Source organism: Acipenser ruthenus, chromosome 2, assembly GCF_902713425.1.
Source record: "Acipenser ruthenus chromosome 2, fAciRut3.2 maternal haplotype, whole genome shotgun sequence".
Taxonomy (NCBI): domain Eukaryota; kingdom Metazoa; phylum Chordata; class Actinopteri; order Acipenseriformes; family Acipenseridae; genus Acipenser; species Acipenser ruthenus.
The window spans coordinates 57537296-57555471 of NC_081190.1; the positions used below are offsets into that span (position 1 = coordinate 57537296).

The 18176-nt window shown below is 39.8% G+C and overlaps 1 protein-coding gene across 3 annotated transcripts in view; it reads left to right on the forward strand.

Moving 5' to 3' along the window:
- The first annotated feature begins 762 nt into the window (after window positions 1-762).
- The window catches only part of LOC117409368 (capping protein inhibiting regulator of actin dynamics), a 53933-nt gene continuing 36519 nt past the window's right edge, over window positions 763-18176 (forward strand). For all 3 annotated transcript variants that reach the window (XM_034015304.3, XM_034015305.3, XM_058997768.1), the window contains exon 1: window positions 763-1095. The gene's annotated coding sequence lies outside the window, so the exon portion shown is untranslated. The remainder of the gene's footprint in view (window positions 1096-18176) is intronic.

Genomic DNA, 18176 nt, shown 5'->3' on the forward strand with positions numbered 1-18176 from the left:
GCCCACTTTGATTAATTACATCAAGTTAGTAGTTCATAAAACCCTTTTTGAGCTATTTTAGAGAGGGTCACGTTTATGTTTATCATTTAAAGCACTGTTTAATTTAAGAGATGATTTATAAACCCTCTTCAAAAAACATTCCTTAAAACTGACATTAAAATTGTGTGAATGTGTTTGCAATATATTAGTAAAATGTGGAACACACAAACATACATCATACATACATACATGTTTGAAGAAAATGCAAGGGCACGTTTGTTACAAGACTTTTTTTTTTTTTTTTTTTTTTAACATACCATACTAGGAATGTAGCTCAGTGTACTCTACTTTTTGTCACTGTAGCAATCATCTGCATGGCTGAGCTTCTGAAAGCTGTATAATGTACATATTTTTCTTGTATGATTTAAAAATAATAATACTGTAATAATAATAATAATAATAATAATAATAATAATAATAATAATAATAATTATTATTTTTATTATTATTATTATTATTATTATTATTATTATTATTATTATTATTATTATTATTGATCACGTGCCTTAAATAAGATGTGGTGGTTTTTGTGAAACAAAATGTATAATGTTACTGTCATACATCATTATCATTATCATTATTATTTATATAATGTCATTCGCATATCATACATTGAGGGTAGGCTTTCACTTTTTATTTATTTATTTATTTATTTTATGTATTTCATTGTATCGAGATTCAAGCATACCATTGGTTAATTTTCACTGCTCCAAATATGGTCACTCCTACAAAAGTACCCATTTGTAAGCCGCTGTAGCGTGTTTCCTCTACTTGAGAAAGCAAGCCAGTCAGACCAGTCGCTACCTTCGTTCGTGTGCAGCTGTGCTGGCTGGGCACGGTCTCTATCCGGTGAAGTTGATGCTTTTTGGAAGCTTGATCTTGCTTGGCCATCCTGTGGAAACAAACAGTCGCAGCATCAGCAGCAGAAAGGACAATGGAGGCTGAATAGAGCATGCCGATTGAATAGCATCACAACCAAACACAGCAAGGACACACACGCGTAATAAATAAATAAAAAATAGCGGGATATAAAACCTTAGTGATCTCTTCTGAAAGGTAGGATGTGTCTCTTATTTGCACACAAAAATATGTTGTGAAAGGTTTACGTTGACTGAATCCGCAGTGGCCATAGTACTGGCCTTGCCTCTAATCGTTTTTCTTTTCTGAGAACACCATTTATCCCCCATATATATATATATATATATATATATATATATATATATATATATATATATATATATATAATGGGTATATTTGAGAATAAGGAGTATGCTGTTGAGAAAATAATCAATGTATTGTAAAATGAAGCCAACATATGTTTTTTTTTCTTTCCATTTGTATTTGTGTAATCAGTTTTAGTTTAATATCATTGTTTAAAGGTATATGAGTGTAAAATCCAAACACTTAATCTAACCAGCTGATTCAGCAATGTGAAATTTAACTTGAAACCATCCCACCCGATACTGTAGCAATGTTCATATTGCATTCTGGTTGCTGCACCGTCCAGGGATTATTATGTGTGCTATATTTGTTACAAAACGATTGGGTCACCGTCCATACATTATTGTTTGAGCATTACTTTCCAATGCATTATCAATGAAATACAAACCGCAGGCAATAGTAACGTGTATTGTTTTCATGGTGCTCGGGAGAGAGAGACAGAGAAAGAGAGAGAGAGAGATGTCAAAAATCGAGGATAAAGAAAACCAAGAAAACTAGTAGCTTTGTAAAAGTTTAATATATTTGTAAATAGTACTGAACAATTGGACATCTTGCAGGGCGATAGGGTGATGGGTAGGTGGAAGAAAGATTAATACTAATTTAAAGCAAACCGCTTTTTCATGAATATTCCCATGCTGATTATGTCGATTCATTAAGATGTCAGAGAGGCCAGTGGTGGCTGCAGAAATACCATTAGTTGTTTAACTGCATTTGACATGGATTGCTGGAGGCTTCACATTGTGTAGTTTCAAACTGCATGATACTTCTTGGGTCAGGTTATTTGCTGTGCACCTCTAGTGTGTAGATCAGTTACAGGAGGTAACTCCACAGTAATGTGTGTTGTAATATAAAGGCTATTCAAGATGTCATATTCCAGTTTATTTTAGATTTTTTCCTTTTGGTACTTAAACAGTAAAATATATGTCTATCTCAGCCTTTAGACTTTAATGTCCCCCTTACCATTGTGACATTATTGCATTAAAAAAAAATGTGTATGCATCCAAAATGCATAAAACATGAACACAAAATATGTGACAACAGCTAAGACATTCTTTTGTACCACATGCAGGGTAAAGTTAAAAGACTGGTGTCAGTCGGCAGTGGCAGTATTCTGTGTAAAGCACCATAGCCATCATTGATTGAACTGTTTCTTTCTCAGGAACAGTTAGTTTGAGTAGATGTTTTTTGTATTTTGTCTCATTCTGTATACAGAAATGCATAAATGTCCAATCAATAACAGTAACAACAGATTAATAAAAAAAATAAACAGTATCAAAGGTGCAAAAACAAACTAAAATGATCATCTAGATAAAAATATGTAAAAATAAAAAGGCAGAAATCCATAAGGACCTGAAGGTTTGAATCACAAACAACCGAAGACATTGTTCATTCAGTAACAAGATGTGTATAAAATGGCATGAAATAATGCAAAACTATTTATATTGAATGAGTAGATCATTTCAACACTGTATCAAGATACCGAGACTGCTCATTTACAGTTTTTGCGGTACCATATATCTTGTTCATGTCAGTGTTTTTTTGTAAACCTTAAAGGATATGTTCCCTATAGGAATTGGATGAGAAACAAGGGGGGTTGAAATGAAAAGGTGGGGTTAAAGCTAACTCCAAAAAATCTATAAATCTATTCATAATGATACCAGAGTTAAATATTTTTAAGGAAAGAATACTGCATTGATGCACATGATTATTTCTGCCTTAACAAAAAAATCCCTATCAATCCGTAGCATAAAAAAGAATATATATATATATATATATATATATATATATATATATATATATATATATATATAATTTCCCATGCAGTACAATATTGTAGTACAATATTCAGGGATATTGTATTTCATATATGTTTTGGTTTGCGTTGTTACAGCAGTGCCTGGATTAGAAACAAATGGCTTTTTGTTCTGTGCTTTTAATACAGTATTTGTACCTCTGCTTCACTGAATATTCATCCAGTCTTTGAATTCCATTTTGACCCTTTACTGCTGTAATCTCAAATTCAATCAAAGGTCACTTTGACTTTCACATAATGATGCAACAATGTGTCTGCCTACAGACACATCTATATCTAATGCTGTGATTAAGACTGTGTTGCTTTTAAATCATGATGATCTGTGACTGAATTAAAACTTCATGGCTGCATTATGGATGTGTAGCAGCATATCGTTTTATTGAATCCAAATCTTGTCCCAGAAGAAACGCCATGCAGGCTTTTCTTTTTTGGTCATCATCAAATAAATACCAGTAGTTCCACTGAGGCAATTCAGGAGGGTCAGATGCTAGCATGACATCTTCAGCTACCATCTGTATTTTTTATATTCAGTGTTGATTTAAAGAGAAAGATGATGTTCAAATAAAATCAAGTGAAAGCTGTTGGTCAAATTGACTGTTGTATCCGGTAAGGTTGTAAGCATGTTTTACACTACAACTCTTGCAATCTAACAACATCTTTACCCAGCAACACCACAGTCCACTCAAGAATCTTTATCGAGTGTAAGTGGAAAGAATGGGTGGAATTTTTTTCTGTCCAAGTACATTTCCATGTATAAACACCTGTATCATTTGAGCCTGTTTGTCAGCTTGAAGTGCTTTTAATTGCAGACAACATCAAAAAGATTATGAAATGTACCTGTGCACTTGTCACGCATGGCTAGAGTGGTGCGTGTGGGTGATGACGTCAGGTTCAGGAAGCAGCACAAACACAAATGATACGGGGCTGAAACTGCTGAAGCAGTCTATTTATTAAATAATAAAGCAAAGATTTAAATAAAACACAACAAAAGAAAAGGGCACATTGGCCAAAGTAAATATAACCCAAACAATTATCATTTTTCTTATCAAAGATGAGTACCTTGTTCGCTGGCTGGTAGCATTTGCTCTTTCTCTCTTTAATTCTCCTCACAACTCTCTTAAACTCTCCACCGCTCTGAGCCCGGAGTGGGTCTTTTATACTGCAGCTGGAGCCTTAATTACCTATTAAATAATAACCTTATTAAGGCTCCAGCCATATTCCCACGAGTTACGTAGGATGGGGGATTCAACCCCATCCATGCCAAACACATTGTACGAGGTTGGCATTTCTCAGATAATAAATAATAGTGTCGGACGGCTTTCGTCTGTCCGCACACAAATACAATTTAATATAATAACAACAACAACAACATACACCTTGCCACTCCATGGCAATTGATATGCTGTTGTGATACATGATGTACAGACACTGGCTGACCATGTGCTGTAGTAGAAAGTTAACTTTGTTGTTTCCCCTTTGGTTCCAGTTTGAGGACGAATGGAAAACAACAATCAGTTCTTCTGCTTTCATCCAAATCCTTGTGCAGATCAAAACCATCACATTAAACACCGCCAGTTGGGGGCAGCTCTCTCAGAGACGAGTTTGAAATTATTTTGCATTGCATGATGGGGGAGATCACACCACAGACCCATTAGCCACGTTTAACAATATACAGAAGTCACAAGGCAGCAGAATCATCAGAACAATAAAACAATAAAACGATAAAATTATAAAACAATAACATGTAAACAGCAAGATGCACGGTTGAAGGGTATAGTCCTTACAATATGTATTTCCCTTCATGACATTTTTTTTATTTAATAAGCATATTTCACAGCATTTAAATGAATTAATACTAACACTGTCATGTTAGAAAACTATGGAATGTCCAGTTTAATATATATATATATATATAAAGGTAAAACAAAACAGCATTGGAAGTGTAAATAAAATTTATCGTTTAATTGTTTTATTGTTCTGATGATTCTGCTGCCTTGTGACTTCTGTATATTGTTAAACGTGGCTAATGGGTCTGTGGTGTGATCTCCCCCATCATGCAATGCAAAATAATTTCAAACTCGTCTCTGAGAGAGCTGCCCCCAACTGGCGGTGTTTAATGTGATGGTTTTGATCTGCACAAGGATTTGGATGAAAGTAGAAGAACTGATTGTTGTTTTCCATTCGTCCTCAAACTGGAACTGATACATCATGTGTCACAACAGCATGTCAATTGCCATGGAGTGGCAAGGTGTATGTTGTTGTTGTTGTTGTTGTTGTTATTATATTAAATTGTATTTGTGTGCGGACAGACGAAAGACACTATTATTTATTATCTGAGAAATGCCAACCTCGTACAATGTGTTTGGCATGGATGGGGTTTAATCCCCCATCCTCCGTAACTCGTGGGAATGTAGCTGGAACCTTAATAAGGTTATTATTTAATAGGTAATTAAGGCTCCAGCCGCAGTATAAAAGACCCACTCCGGGCTCAGAGCGGTGGAGAGTTTAAGAGAGTTGTGAGGAGAATTAAAGAGAGAAAGAGCAAATGCTACCAGCCAGCGAACAAGGTACTCATCTTTGATAAGAAAAATGATAATTGTTTGGGTTATATTTACTTTGGCCAATGTGCCCTTTTCTTTTGTTGTGTTTTATTTAAATCTTTGCTTTATTATTTAATAAATAGACTGCTTCAGCAGTTTCAGCCCCGTATCATTTGTGTTTGTGCTGCTTCCTGAACCCGACGTCATCACCCACATGCACCACTCTAGCCATGGGTGACAAGTGCACAGGTACATTTCATAATCTTTTTGATGCTGTCTGCAATTAAAAGCACTTCAAGCTGACAAACAGGCCCAAATGATACAGGTGTTTATACATGGAAATGTAGTCGGACAGAAAAAAATCCCACCCATACACTCGAAAAAGATTCTTGAGTGGAATGATATATTTACAAACACAATCCATTACCTTGGGGTAACTGTGTTGCTGGGTAAAGATGTTGACCAAGCTGTTCCTATGTGTTATGTGCCTAAAAGAATCCTATTGTCTGCAAGTATAACGGTGCATTTATTACCCAGTTGCTAATTGTGCATCTTTAAATTGTACATCATTGGGCCCTGTAAAAGGATGGGAATCCGCTGCAAGACACAGGTGGTTGCAGTTGTAATGACGCACAGGCACCCAAGGCATATTTACATTCCGTTTCTGCAACTCAGCTTGCAGTTGTGGTCAGCAGCCACTAGGGTGCCAGCAATGGTATCCCTAGTGCAGGGTTGCTCCGGTGTAAACCGTGTGCTATACAAGCAATGGTATGGCACACGGGCAAGAATACTCAAGCACAGTGTAAGCAAGAAATAAATGCAAAAAAAAAACACAGTGGGGAAAAAACAGAAGTTGCCTTAATCTGCCCTAGTGCTGCTTCCACTCAAAAGGAGGTCCAGCTGCAGGAACCTGTACTAAGGGAGGCTGTGTGGTCCAGTGGTTAAAGAAAAGGGCTTGTAACCAGGAGGTCCCTGGTTTAAATCCCACCTCTGCCACTGACTCATTGTGTGACCCTGAGCAAGTCACTTAACCTCCTTGTGCTCCGTCTTTCGGGTGAGACATAGTTGTAAGTGACTCTGCAGCTTGCATAGTTAACACACCCTAGTCTCTGTAAGTTGCCTTGGATAAAGGCGTCTTCTAAATAAACAAATAATAATAATAACATCTGTATACTTTGTTGGGATTCAAATCCCCTAAAGTAAACCCTGTTTTTAGGTTTAATCAAATCCAGACCCTGGTTTCACACACGGTGGTCGAAATGGTTGCTTGGAAGAGCGACCCCAGTTATACACATGTTGGCCGTGTCTTTGGTAGTACACACAAAGGATTTAGTTCATCTCCTCACACAAACCATCATGCTCTGGCTCATTAGCCTAGACGGTGTGCCAGTGTCTTCCTTTATAGCGAGACGCTCCACCGGGACACGCCTACCTGCTGGGTTAGGAACTTGCAGCTGGCCAATCCCGGCTGCCATTCTCCATAATCAGACATAGCAGACTCACCAATAGACAACTCTGTTCTTGATTTGTAGTTGTGGTTCAAGTCCTAGTCAAAATATTTTCATGTGTGTTTTAGTGTTTCTGAATGTCATAAGCAACTTAGGTGCAGAGAGAATTCTGCCGAGTCTTAAAGCTCCTTATTAGAATGGAAAGATTGGATAAGTTATTGAAGAGTTTCGTATTTACATTAATTGTTAAGGACATTCTTTAGCACAGTTTATTGATAGTACCAAATGTACAAACTGTGGATCACAGTTTACAACAGTATGTGACTCACAGAAAAGTTTAAAACAAATCATGACAAAATGCTGTAGGTCAAATACATGTTAACCACAACACAAGCTGAGGATAACAACGTTTTAGTGACTTTCCTGAGGGTAACATTTTACTGATGGCACCACTATCGTTATAACAAATAACGACAACTGTGATAACTGTCAGCAAAAAACTGCATAAAATATCTGCCAAAATCATCAGGTTTTTTTTGTTTATCATAGTTTTTTTTTTTTTTGTTATTTGGTACTTTTTACTTTTTATGTATAGTGGCATTATAATACAACTTTAATCCAGGGTATATGTCAAGGCTCAGAACCCTGACTGACTTATCAGTAACATATATTGACTGCATTAATATATTGGTTACTGATTGTTTATTGAATTATACAAAAATGCAATCTGAAAGGTCCCAAAGTGAGTAGGATCCAATAATAAAAATACAGAGAAGATTCAAGGCAGTTATTATGTTTACCATGACAAATATGTAAAATCAGCATTTTCAATGAGTACCCGAAACATTTTATATTTGTCCTAAGTTAGCCTCAGTTGTGTATTGCTTCAGATTTCCCATTTATTTGACAACCTTTTTTGTAAAATTTTTGATTATATAATAAAACACCATGATGATGAACAATAGTGTAGGCCTTTAGATTGTGGCTTACTTTTTATTTAAAAACAAAACAAAACAAAACAAAAACATACTGACAATAATGTACCAGTATTATAAATATTTAAAACTTCTATCTGATGTAAAAAAATATATATCAATGACCATGTCTACCATTGATTGGCCCCCAACTGCAGCACATTAATCACATGTGATCACTTTCACTACAGCACACAGATTACTGTGACATGCAAAGAAATCACTGCTATAAAAAGTGAAGAGTGGGTTTGCTCATTATGAGATATAGCTAGTATAATAGTAGACACTGAATACAATGAGTGTTTTTCTAACTCTAAGGGGTAGACCATTTAGAGTGTATACCATTTCACCCCACGCAGACAACTTCCTAGTAGATATCTTGGCATCCTGAAATATAGTTCTAAACAAGCAAGACATCCCGCAAGTGCAGTGGCACCTCACATTTATCACATTGAATGGCAGTCACCATTACAGAAACACTAGAAGGGTGTAACATGTCAAATCAAACCAATGTGTGCTTTTAAATGATTGTTCTCATAGAAATATTAATAGCAAATGACTGGATGTTTTCAGTGTTTTATGGGACTGCTGTGTTGTAACAATCAGCAATTGTGTGTATTTAACCATAGTCTATAAGTAATGTTATAGACTGCTCGGGATCTTTCAGCCAATCAAACCACAAGTTTCGCCTTCTGTATTCCACGACACAGAGAAACCCTATTCATTTTTTACCGACCTGCTCCATTCCTGCGTACCGATACCACACGGGTACTGTCTTTAAGCAGACTGAGACTGCACCTGTACATTGTTACTATACACTGCATTGCTACTTGCATAATGCCTGGGTTTTATCCTTACGAGACACTCAAGGCCAGTCTGCCTGTTGGGGACAAGCACGACAGATGGTCTTCCTGCCTGGGGCAAAGGAGGCACTAGAGAGAACCGCAGTTTCTACGAGTTTTCTTGTGCACACTGGAGAAACGTCTCTCCCGCAGCTCTACAGAGCGCTCTGCATCCCTCACTCCTGCACAGCGCTCTTCCCCATCACCCTCTGTTAGAAAGGTGGCTGTGTCCTTCCCTCATGGCTCTGTACCAAGGGAGAGCGGACGACGCGCCTGGGAAAGTAACCCATGCAGGAGCCATCCTGACGGTCTTCCTTATCCTCCTCTGCCTCTCGCCGTTCCAAGCAATCGTTGGACTCAGAGCAGATGGAGAGTCTCTGGGCAGCAGTTTCACACCAAGGAACGGTTCTCGCAGAATTAGTGCATGAACATTCGGCTCTGCCTGCCCCCCTGTCCTCTTGGGGCCCCAGGGGGCTACGAGCACAGATGGGCAGCAGGATGATTTCTCCGGTGTTGGACACACCCAATCGTCCAAGGCGTGATGTTATCCCAGCACAACACACGCCCTGTCGTGCATTATTTCTTTATTTCATTATCCGTCACAGCCCATGTTTATTTCTTTATTTTTTTCTCACATGCACATTGTGCAGTTACACAGCGCTCCGTCTAGTTTCACTTAAACAGTTTTAGATGCATTTATTTTTAATCTGTGATCTTGCTTTTGGTGCTTTAGCTGCTTTTGTGCATTTTCATTTGCAAGATAACTGTGACATTAGGGCCTTATCGAGCACTATATTCTGCAATTTTGAATACTGACTTTGGATACTGTTTTAATTCTGGAAACTGTGTTGACTTTTTTTAAAAATCTTTTGCTAAATTGCATTGCCTTTTACGTTTTACGCAGTTCTGTGCATGGGTAACATTTTGATTTCATTTTGCTGTTGGGTCGCTAATGGGGAATTTTACATACTGTATTAAAACAAAGCAACGTTTCACCCTAACTGTCTTGGGGATATCCCAGCTTCATTTCTTCTTCATTATTGATGGGATGTAGTGCCAGTCTTGCAAATTAAAAAAATATATATATTGTTAATGGACACCCAAAAGAATGAAAATGGAAGCAACACACAAATACATAATTTAGTGTAACAGTTTTTTCTGAAAAGCTTTTCCCAGCTTTCCCTGATTTCATGGAGGAGGTGCACTCCTCTTGGGATCGTCCAGCCTCGGAGCCAAGCATGCTGAAGCAAGCCTCACAAGCTTGCTTCTTTGGAAGGAGTGAGAAGCTGGGCCTGGCAGGTTTTCCCCCAGTTGACTCCACTATTGCGGCCTTAGTCAAGGCGCCACCACTGGGCAGATTGCCCAAAGACCCTGTGTGCCCAAACCCACAGTGCAGGGTCACGGAGACACACCTAAAAAGGGCATATGCAACGAAGGCACAGTGGGTATACTGACTGTGGGTATACTAAGGGAAGCCCCGCTCCCAGAGCTGGTGGCTTCCAAGTTTCGCCTCCTTTCAGGCACGCTGCTCCAGATCTCCGACCTTCAAGGGCAAGCCCTAGAAGCCCTAGGCCAGAGTCGGATAAGGCGGCACTGTTAGACACGCCGATATCCCCAGGGCATACTTTTGGACCATCTGTGGAGGAGATCCTGCAGTGCTCCCACCGAGAACGTGAAGCGTCTCGGCAAGTGACCATGCTGTTCCCTCCCCATGCTTCAGAGTGGGTCAGGTTGAGCCGTTGGCAACCTCCCCAGTTCATGTACCATCACTGGAACGGTCCCGGCCCCCATGTCTCCGCAGGGTGACCTGAGGCACCGCCTACTGGCCACTGCGGCAGCAGGCAACCAGGCCCTCTCGCAAGGCAGGGAATGCAGCAGCGTTCTAGGAGGCAGTTCCAAGGCCGTCGCCCTAGGCAGCTGCCTCAGCATGCTCCACCCCAACCTCAGCAGCCCCAGCAGAGGCCCTTAAGGCTTGCGACCTCAGACCCATCCTTTTTCAACACACCATCTGCAATATTGGTACGCTTGCACCTTGGACACCTGGGTGCTCGCCACTGGGTACACCGGTTACGTGCTACAATTCTGCATGGGGCCTCCTCCCTTCCAAGGGGTCATGAATACATCTGTGACATACCCTCTCCAGGTCTCGGTACTGCAGCAGGAAGTGGCTGCTTTGCAGCGCAAGTGAGCCATTCGTCTTGTAGACCCCATCTCCCACGGAGAGGGGTTCTACTCAAGATACTTCCTGGTACCCAAGAAGGATGGCAGCTTTCGCCGCATCCTAGACCTGACACTCCTCAAGGAGGTTCCAAATGCTGACTCACCATCACGTTCTCCAGTCCACTTACATTCGAAGCGCAACAGACACCGTCGGCTAACAGTGTCTCGCTCGTGTTCGGCAGCCCTGCGCTGGTGGAGGTAGACCACTCTCCTGTGGGAAGGTGTGCGGATGGGAGTAGTGGTGAACCGTCAGTTGGTGACAATGACACCTCCAACTTGGGTTGGGGGGCAGTCTGCGAAGGCAGATGAGTCTGCAGCATCTGGTCGGGCCATTGGACATCCCTGCACATAAACATGCTGGAGTTGCAGGCTGTTTTCCGTGCCCTCTACCACTTTCTCCAGGTGCTACAAGGAGCACATGTGTTGGTCCAGACAGACAACACATTAGTGGTGACGTATGTCAACCACCAGAGTGGCCTTCGGTCCCCAGAGTTGCATTGTATTGCCTTCTGGCTCTTGATTTAGGCTCAACTGAACCTGCTGTCCCTATGGGCAAAGCATCTTCCTGGAGTGGCTAACTGGGCAATGGACCTCCTCTCGAGGGAGGGTACGCATCCGTCGGAGTGGCGACTCCACCCTCAGGTGGTGGAGCGCATTTGGGAACGGTTCGGGAAGCAGCAGAGACGATACACTGCCCCCTGTGGTACCCCCACGAGTGGCCCAGGATGCTCCTTTACGAGTTCCCGCCAATACAGCTGCTCCCGGCCTTCCTAGAGAAGGTCCGGTTAGAGAAGGTGATAGTCGTCCTAGTGGCCCAGGAGAATCTGGTTTTCGACCCTGTGCCAGCTCTTACAAGGCCAGTCCTGGGAGATCCCACTTCGTCTGGATCATCTCAGTCAGGCGAGAGACACTCTCTGGCATCCGGAACCAGGCAGGTTCCAATTATGGGTCTGGCCCCTGAATGGGACTGCTGGTCAGTCCTAGGGCTATCGGATGCAGTCGTGAGCATGTTGCAGAACGCTAGGGCAGGCTCCACTAGGTCGTTATATGTCTACAAGTGGAGATATTTTTAGAACTGGTGTCTGACTAAGGTTCACGACTCAGTCTCTTGACCTATGCCAGTTATATTACAATTTCTGGAAGAACTGCTCGATGCTGGTAGGACAGCTTTTACATTGAATGTGTATTTGGTGGCCATTTCGGCATGCCATGCCCCCGTTGATTCTGTATCTCCTGGTGCGCATTTCTTGGCAACCCGTTTTCTCAAGGGTGCTTGGCGATTACGCCCTCCAAGGAGGGTCGTTCTCCCCGAATGGGTGGGCTGTGGGGTCCAGTGGTTAAAGAAACGGGCTTGTAACTAGAAGTTCCCTGGTTCAAATCCCACCTCAACCACTGACTCATTGTGTGACCCTGAGCAAGTCACTTAACCTCCTTGTGCTCCGTCTTTCGGGTGAGATGTAATTGTAAGTGACTCTGCAGCTGATGCATAGTTAACACACCCTAGTCTCTGTAAGTCGCCTTGGATAAAGGCGTCTGCTAAATAAACAAATCATAATAATAATAATGGAGCCTTGATATTGTACTGGAGGCTCTCATGAAGTCCCTGTTGGACCCCTTACACTCCATAGAGTTGAAGTATCTGTCTATGAAGACAGCCTTCCTCTTGGCTATCACCTCCGCAAAGTGCGTCAGTGAGCTACAGGTGCTGTCGGTGCACAGCTCCTGTATGCGTACAAACCCTGCTTTCCTCCCTAAGGTGATCACAGCCTTCCACATGAACCAGTCTGTGGAACTGGAGTCTTTCCATCCACCTCCGTTTTCTTCGGAGGAGGATAGGAGATGGAACTTTCCCTGCCTAGTGCGGGCATTGAGGTGTTACGTGGATAGGACAAGAGCTCTGCGTCATACTGACCAGCTCTTTGTCTGTCACGATATATACGGACCCTAGGACAGCCCCTCTCAAAGCAGCGACTGTAGCATACTTTCCCATAAGTATGTTGGTGGTCATCTTTGAATTGAAAGGGAACGTTAGGTTACTTACCGTAACCCTGGTTACTTGAAAGAGAAGAAGACGACTACCAACCAGCAAGGTCGCAGCGGTCGCCCTCACTGGTTCGACGCAAAAGAGAAAATGGCTTCCGTGGATTGACTGTTTAATCCTTCGGTGGGCGGGACCGAGGACGTCACCCCAGGAAGGGGCCTATCGGCAGCTCTGATATAAAGAGCTCAGTGAATACCTACCTAAGGCAGGCATATCCCATAAGTGTGTTGGTGGAGTAGTGGTTAGGGCTCTGGACTCTTGACCAGAGGGTCATGGGTTCAACCCCAGGTGAGGAACACTGCTGCTGTACCCTTGAGCAAGGTACTTTACCTAGATTGCTCCAGTAAAAACCCAACTGTATAAATGGGTAATTGTGTGTAAAAAATAATGTAATTGTATGTAAAAATAATGTGGTATCTTGTAACAATTGTAAGTCACCCTGGATAAGGGTGTCTGCTAAGAAATAAATAATAATAATATTACATAGCCTTTCGATTGCGTCTCCATCTTCTGACACATCTCAGATGTCGCAGTTTCTCTTTTCTTCAGCAAACAAAATTACTTTTCTTTTAAAAGCTGCATTAACAAATGTTCATGAAGTCTGCTGTGCAGCCATTTTAATATACCGGTACTGTACCGAGAGTAATATCTGTAGTGGGCAGTACTGTGTACAGTTGGTCTTGTTCAAGCGCACCAGAATAATTGGCATGCACAAATGTAAATTGGTACCCTAACTAAAAACCTTGACTTCAAGTTGCTCCCCCCAAAGTCTCTCTTTCAGTAGGTAACAGTAGATAATAGTGGGTTCAGGGAACATGGGAAAGAGCGAAACATTAACATTTTATGATCATACAATGTTTTAGTGTGTTCTGTCCCAGAGTCAGAGCTGCGCCATTGCCCTGGAGGGTGCAGGTTGGCAGATTAAATCATTCAGTGTGGGGCACAGCAGGCACAAGTGGTACAGTTTACCAAACAATAAGCCTCCTGTAGTTGGTTATTTTCACTGTCTCAGCTTGAGCAGCCTTTGTGTGATCAAAGCTGTTTATAAAGATGTGACAAGGCAGTAAATGTAGTTTGGGTATGAATGATGGCATTATGAAGCATCTATGAAACAATCTTTTTGTGTTACAGTAATGTATGTGGTGGTGACATCTAGTGCAGGCCCCCAGGTTTGCACGTTTTTTTTTTTTAATTATTATTTCTATTATTTTTTTAAATAATTATTAATTATTATTTCTCTTTGTATATGTCTCACACTCAGGCTGTACATTGGCTTGCTTTTGCAACTGCAGATTTTTCTTTTCATTAAAGGTACTGCTCAGTCCCCCTTGATTAATTACATCAAGCTTGCAAGGACTGAAAAAAACAATGCATTACATGCTATTATCTGCACGATAGACTTCATAGGAGAAATTTGCTAAGGTAACTTTGGAGTAAATGACTTTGTGGATTTCATTTTATAATTTATATTTCCTCACCCAGCAAGTACGAGAAAAACAAATTAGAAAGCTATTTCCATAAAAATGACACTTATTTCTTTTAAACAATACAACACTTTATTTTAGACAACCAAACAGATCCATAACAAAAAAGCAAGAGTTGAAACATAACAGATATTTTAGTTAGATGGTTTTTCAGTGAATCCGATGCTGATTAGTCACATATTTGTATGTTACTGTAGTACACAAGCATTTGGATAACCAGACAATGAAGCCTTTTGGGAAATTAGTCAATGTAAACCAGGATAGACGATTAATTACATTTGGAAATTTAGGAATTTTTTCTTGTGGATAAAAGTTCAGTCAGTGTAAACAGCACAATGTTCTGTAGATCACAAAGAAATGGAATCTGGTTTAATTTATTCACTCCATGCAGAATAAGGGCATCAGTAAATCATATTCAGCTAGGGAGGGGAGCTAATTATTATTATTATTATTATTATTTATTTCTTAGCAGACGCCCTTATCCAGGGCGACTTACAATCGTAGGCAAAAACATTCCAAGCGTTACAATACAAGTAATACAATAAGAGCAAGAAATACAATAACTTTTGTTCAAGTAAAGTACAAGTTTGACAAACCACAATTCAATAATACAGCAGGTAATAGTGATAGTTACATCAGGATATGATTAAATAGTGATAGCTACAGGTTAAAAACTTGGCAGATTACAGTATTCTGAAGTACAGGATTAAATGCAGTAAAATAGGGGCTGATAAGAGCAAAATAAAGCATAATGAAATTGTAAATGATTTTTGCAATGGGGTTAAAAGAGCACATCAAACAAAAATAGCACTGTGATAGATATACAGAATGTGCTTTTGTAATTCTGGATTAATTCTAAATCTATTTTTAAGAACATAAGAAAATTTACAAACGAGAAGAGACCATCCAGCTCATCAAAGCTTGTCCAATTCCAAGTAGCGGAATGATGTCAAAACTTTGTCAAGTCAGGTCTTAAAGGATCCTAGTGATTCAGCATCAACAACATTGCTCTATACCCTCACCACTCTCTGTGTAAAGAAGTGTCCACTACCCTCTGTCCTAAGTCTATCTCCACTTCATTTCCTATTGTGTCCTCTGGCCCTTGTTCCTGTGCTGCGCTTAAAGTATTGATTAGGAACTGTTTTAAAGACTTCAGTCAAGTTCCCTGCCCAAAATTCTTCTTTGTTCCCGGCTAAATAGATTCAGTTATATCTACATATCTTTGTAGCCATTCATAATAGAAAGACAAGTTTAGATTTAAAGTAGATTCAGTTTGTATTTTTTCATCAGAAATATGAGAGCTATAATATATAAGATGCTACCGATTTCCTTTAGCGCTTATGTTACAATAATACAAAGTGTAACATTATAATAAGGTACTGTAAAGGTACAGGTTTTGAGAGTTAATTCAGATATTTAGTGCCCCCCCCCTTGTAACTGGATGTTGATGAATTTTGACTAATGACCTCATCTCATTTCTGGTAACAGAATCCCTGCTACCAATGAGATGACCTTACGATAACACTCACCCAGAAGCAATGTTGCCATGGTGATCAAGAAGCACAGAAAAATTATGGCACGTATGGGTGAGGCGTCTCGAGTCTAGACAAATGTGCAATCAGTAGGCTACCTCATCACTTCTAAAGTGTAAGATCTTTTTGATAGTTAAATAGGGAAAATCTTCTGAACAACGAATAAATTCCTACATAAAAATTAATTCTGAAAGAAGGCACTGTATCAGCATTTTACTATGTAGGGAAATTAAATGTGTTTAATTATATCTTACCTTTTAAAATGCATCAGTTCTTAGATTAGTTATTTTCAGTCAGGATGTGCAATATTGATTCAATATACGCCAAGATATATTTAAACAATAGGGCTTTTAACACAGGTTTTTCATAGTTCTATGAATATTTCAACAGCATTTGAATCTGTGATCAAAAAGACTATTAGCCTTTTACTCTCTGACAAAATGATCATATCCCCTCTTTAGGGACCGGATCCAGATGATGTTATTATCTTCCTTCCAGCCCTTAAGTATGAATTTCCCTGAGTGAACATCATGCCAACCATTTCAAATTTCTGTAATGCAGAACAGTTTTAATTTTAAGCTGTTCTTTTTTAAAAAAGGTAATACATGATCAGTGAGCATTTTCATAAAAAAATAAATAATAAAAAAAAAACTGTTAGCAGTATCTATGAGTATTGCATTAGGAACAGGCACATCCAGTCTAGTTTTCATATGTTTCAGAAGTTTATAACCTTATGATTTACAATACAATATGATTTAGGGCACTCAGTGTCAAAGCTTTAATTAATTTGCAACCTTACACCACCTATCTGTCTGTGTTGGGGAACAACATTCTGATGCTCTTAGTGTGTAAAGCTACCTGTAAGCATCAGACTATTTACAACGAGAGGTAAAGAGAGGAGCTAACATTACAATACACGTTCACAATGCACCTGAGCAACCTGACACCTGATTCCAGTCCAGTAAATGCCCCAGTTATTCTTTGAGAGTCTAGAAGCCTACAGAGCTGAGCGTTCTGAAATACAGCCCACGTGGAAGGTAAGAATGGATTCTGTGTGGAACAGCAGGTGGTTAAAAATTCCTTTTTACACCCATTGTTAGAATCAGTTTGTAAGTTTACAAGCTTATTTCTGTGTTGTGACAATGTACTCAGTATGCATGCAGTGCTCCCGTTTTAAAGCACTTGTTGGGAGACATGGTTAAGAGACTGCGTTGCGTGTGTTCTGCCTTTTAATGGAAATTACATTTACAAGTGAAATGGCATTATGGGTCCACATCATGGATTGAATTATAAAGCAAGAAACATATACTGTGGTAGTTTTACTACTTTACTCTTATAAAAGTTTACCAGTTTTTTGCACAACACTTTTGCAGTTTTCCCATGGTTTTTCCCATGGTTATACTTTGCATTTACTATAGTTTACCCTGGTTTGCCATGTTTATTAATATTCTTTACCATACCTTGCTATTCTTTACTATGCTTATCTATGCTTTACAGTGTTTTCACTCTGCTTTATTACACTTTGCTATGCTTTTACTGCAGTAAACTTCTATAAGGGTACTACTGCACTACTACTAATAGTAAAGTAAATGAATATTACATCGTTTTAATTTTCTATGTTTGAGCATCAGGATCATGGCATCTGAGTTGTAACCATTTTGTTAAATCGCAAGCCGTAAAAATGTTTTGATTCTTATTAAATTATGGATTTGTCCAGCAAATAAACAGAAAAAGGCAATTTCTTGTAACAGTCAAGGCCTGTATCATTTAACATTTCTGCAGTTACAATTAACCTATTTTTAAACTCACTGTTGACCTGCCTGGAAACAGAAAACCACTAAACATTTGATACCTTGCATTGTATAAGATCATTATTTATTTTGTGCGTGTGTACCTCTCTCTCTCTCTCTCTCTCTCTCTCTCTCTCTCTCTCTCTCTCTCTCTCTCTCTCTCTCTCTCTCTCTCTCTGCCTCACATTGCTGCATCATATTGTATTGCTTTTCACAGTTACTAGACCTGACA